Source organism: Gadus chalcogrammus, unplaced genomic scaffold, assembly GCF_026213295.1.
Source record: "Gadus chalcogrammus isolate NIFS_2021 unplaced genomic scaffold, NIFS_Gcha_1.0 GACHA082, whole genome shotgun sequence".
Lineage (NCBI taxonomy): Eukaryota > Metazoa > Chordata > Actinopteri > Gadiformes > Gadidae > Gadus > Gadus chalcogrammus.
This window is the reverse complement of record NW_026613517.1, coordinates 98054-102202: the sequence shown is the minus strand read 5'-3', so window position 1 is coordinate 102202 and position 4149 is coordinate 98054. Positions and strand designations below refer to the sequence as shown.

General features: G+C 43.0%; 1 long non-coding RNA gene across 1 annotated transcript; it reads left to right on the top strand.

Moving 5' to 3' along the window:
• The first annotated feature begins 2643 nt into the window (after positions 1 to 2643).
• LOC130378500 (uncharacterized) lies at positions 2644 to 3926 on the top strand. Its single transcript, XR_008894725.1, has 4 exons — positions 2644 to 2948; positions 3136 to 3199; positions 3611 to 3797; positions 3889 to 3926. It is a non-coding gene; the product is annotated as an uncharacterized LOC130378500 (long non-coding RNA).
• The last annotated feature ends 223 nt before the right edge of the window (positions 3927 to 4149 follow it).

Sequence of the window (4149 nt, the reverse complement as noted above, 5' to 3'; positions counted from 1 at the left end):
TAACCCCGACTGACCCCCGACTGACAACGTGATGGGGACAACAGAAGTGTATTGCCTAATATTGAAAATGCAGATTTTTATATTATGATATTTTGGCAAGAAGGTGAATTAATGAACGTATGAGAGAGATTGGAAGAAGTATGTGTTATGGAAGGAGAAGAGATAGATGAGAACGTAAGGCAAGACAAGATAAGGAAAGGGGTGGGGAGAAAGATAACCCATCTGCATCAAGTTTTGTTCAAATAGATCCGGACCTGGACAACGCTCCTCCTTCTCCTGCTTTCAGCCCGACCAGTGGCCCAATACAGTGCAAATACCCCACGTCACAACTCCTCTGCATCAGACTTTATGAAGTTACAGACCATGGGAGGCCCACCTGAAGAGCTACGGAACGGTCTGCTGGACGACACAAGGAGACAGTCCAGCAGGACCAACAGCACCAGAGTGGTGGCCTCCATGGTGCCTGTGTAGCCACATTGAAGTGGCCTGAACATTGAGACAAAGGAGGGTCTCAGAGACGGGAGAGACGTGGGGACAGGCACTTCAAAGGACAGCCCGTGATGCGGATGAGAGGCAGGAAGCAGAGAGAGAGGTGGAGGCGTGTCCAGGCGGAGGGAGAGAAGAGCAGTGTACGGAAAGTATCACACTAGACACAGCATTACTGTCTATATGAGTGTGTGATAGTTTCTAAGAAGTATATCTGAAAGGTTTGAAAGTTATTAGGAAAAGTAGTTTGAAGGATCAAAGACAAGTAGAAAAGTTGAAAGTTAAAGAAATGTTTTTGTTTTTTTTCAGAATTAAAGTAGAGGGTTTTTGGTGCGCTTGCAACAGAAAGCCATGCTTACAGGCCTGGGCTTTCCCTTATTATGGTAAATTGACGCATGGGAAAGTCCATGCGTCAAGAGGGGGGATGGGGAGCCCACAACAACAACCTTGGGTATACTAAAGCAAACCAAAGGAAATAATTACTAAAAAAAAAAAAAAATTAAACAAACCCCATGTAGGTCCCTCAGAGACATCATGAAGGACAATGGGAAAGAGAAGAGGAATACCGTTTAAATGTTGGGTTATACTGTGTGTTATTAATGCTGACTGGATTGACAATTAATGTTTAGAGTAGTAAACATTAAGTGGTTGCCAACTACTCATGTGTTAGTATCACGGAAGCAGCATTAAGGACACATCAAATAAGAATATTTTTGTTTAGAAATGTTTTTAAAAGGTAGCCTTGTTTCTTTGATTTGGTTTTCTTTTCTGTTTTTATTTTTATGATTTTTGAATATATGGAAACAGATGACTTGATTGTGATGTTAGGTGATTTTATGCTACCTTCTGTAAAAGCGAACGGTGGTATAAATAGTCTGAACAACCTCCTATAAAAGCGGAGAAGTGCTGATGGTCGGACATGATAGATTTTTGAATTTGTGATTATAAAATAATCAAAGGGGGGATTGTGATGGAAAATCTACATGTTGTATTGTTTTGGTCTATGTATGAATTTAAGGTTTGTTGTTATTCTGTGTAATTTAATATAGGGCCTACGTTCTACTCCATGCGGGTCATTTAAAGTGTAAACCGTCAAGGGTTGAGTGATACATTTTTATTGCCTGCCTGTTCCTGTGTTTTCGTGTCTTGTAAATGACCCTCCATGCAATCCTTTGATGTATGGGCCTGCTCCTCTACCCCCTGGCTAGCGTCAACAAAGCCAGGGGTTTAGATGGCACGACCGCTGCCCCCTCCAATGGCATTCCCCACAGCTGCAGTTGTAAAGATAACCATCTGGTACACAAAGGCTTTTTGGGGGACACACCTCCTCCAGAGCCCAACTCTCAGTGGAATAAGAACTCATCGATTCAGACACTCGGTGGACTTCTGGAGCGTACCTTCAGAGAATGAAGTAACACGCAGAGAGAAGCTCCCATCTGAGGCCTCAGATTATTGTAATGTATGCCTGTTATGTTGTTTGTTGATGCATGTTGTGATGTATCTTTGTTCGTACTTTTAATACAAATATATGCGACCAGCAATTGCCTACAAGTATTGTGCTTTTTTGCATCTAAAGATCTCATCTGTCTCAGACGCAATATCTAATAGAGAAATTGCCACGACACCCGGGAACTAGTTCTTTCAGTTCGGTTCACTATAACGATTCGTTCGTTTGATTCGTTCGTTACGTCATTTGACGGGGAATCTCACAGGTGTCTGCCCCCCCCCGGGAGACAGCCCTGAGCTAAATGTAAGCGTCTTCTAGGCTCTACACCCCGTGAAAATCGACAAGATATACTATATTGTATATTCGAACGTCCTACCAATATTTATACCACTTGCTTTACTCTCAATGTGTCATTCATGGTTTTATATTTATGTATATATTTTTTACTATACATTTAATTCTTCATTATTCAGACATTACAGAACTATCATGGTCATAAATAAAAAATACGAACTGCAGTTTAATTTCTTTGTTTGCTCTTGAATTGACGTAGAATGGAGCAAAGACTCCTGGGATTGGGAAATGCGTTTATCCAATAAACAGAGGTCAAGTCCATTTTCAGAAATGTAGGGGGATATATGAGTGGCCCCACGTCTAATGGTATGACCAAAGATACATCAGACAGAGAAAGCCCGCAAACTCGAGCAAAATATGTTTGACAGTGGAAGGATTTACGTGATTGCTTGCTTGTTGTGGCACTTATGGAAGGCTGAATTTTCCCGGTGGCGGTCGAAACGCCAGCCGGAATTGAGCTGCCAAGACGCACTGAATCGAACCGCACCCCGCGGTGGAAACGAGGGGGGATAAAACAAAAAAAAGCGAAATTCCGTAGCATTGGCCTATCCGACGCAGTTCGACCATTTCACGTGCTGTAATAGCTAGCTACTAGCTACCACCAAGCTACCACCAAGACATCCTCCTGGCTCGCAGACATCTTTTGCACCAAACAAAAAACGTAAGCATTAGTTTCTTTATTTTCCTTCAGTGACCCTAACATCTTGAACGATAGTTTGGAATGACTATGTCTCCCTTATTTTAACTTATTCCCCGCTGTCTTCCCGTTTAAATATTTATCCTGTAGGCCTAAATATTTAACTATCCCGTATTTTAATAGCCTAATCTCCACATTTACTCTACAATAGGACCTGCAGTGCAAGAAAATTAGGCTGGCCTAAGAGATGAGGCCGGTTCCTGCATCCCTTGCTGGTAAGTCTGTTTTACAGGTCTAATTGGTTACTTTGCTCCAAAGGCGATTTCTCTGAGACTGCAAGGGAAGCTTGGCTTCCTCTTAAATGTAATAGTCAAATATGTACTGTGTCAACATTTAAATTACTAAAATTGCGTTAGAAACACATTCATCTTGAAGACTAGTTCGAATCAGCTATTTTTCGACGGTATGTAATGTAAAAGTGGGCTGGTCTGGACCCCGAGCTATATGGAAATTATAAATATGTATGCTTGGAAAATATAAATATGTAATTTTTATATTTAAAAAATGTAACATAACAAACATATTGGGGGGAAAACATTTAATCGAACAATGAACTAATAAAACATAGAATCAAATTAGATTCAATCAATTTCCATTTAAAAACATTATTTGCTTGGCCTTTTCAGGCTTGAGCCTGCTCCGCCGCTGGGAGATGACCATCCCCATCTTGCTGAAGACCCTCTCGGATGGAACAGATGTTGCCAAAACGCACAACCTTGCCAGCATGAGCTGCGTCAACCGTGGGTAAACCAACTGACGGCTCTTCCACCAGGCCAGCGGGTTGGATGAGCGAGGCATCATGGGCTCCTCAAGGTAGGAGTGCATCTCCAGCGTCGCTTCAGCTTCATTTGATGAGTTCTCCCCAGACACCAGACAGGCGACTTCATCGTCGAATTCTCCCCAGACACTGCTCTCCTTGACTGAGGCCCCTGCTGCTGCTTCTGCAGCCTCTGCAGCCTGCTCTGGGTTGGAGTTCAACACCTGCGCAGCAGCACGAGTGAGGCGCTCTACCACCTCAGAGGCAGCTTGGCTGGTTGAAAAGGCTATTTTCTTGAACCTTGGGTCCAGAAGTGCTGCTTCAGCTAGGTGGGCTTCCTGCTCAAGCCTGTGGAAACGGTGGGCCAGCTCAATGTTGAGGACTCTCAACATTGCTTCCACCTCTGTT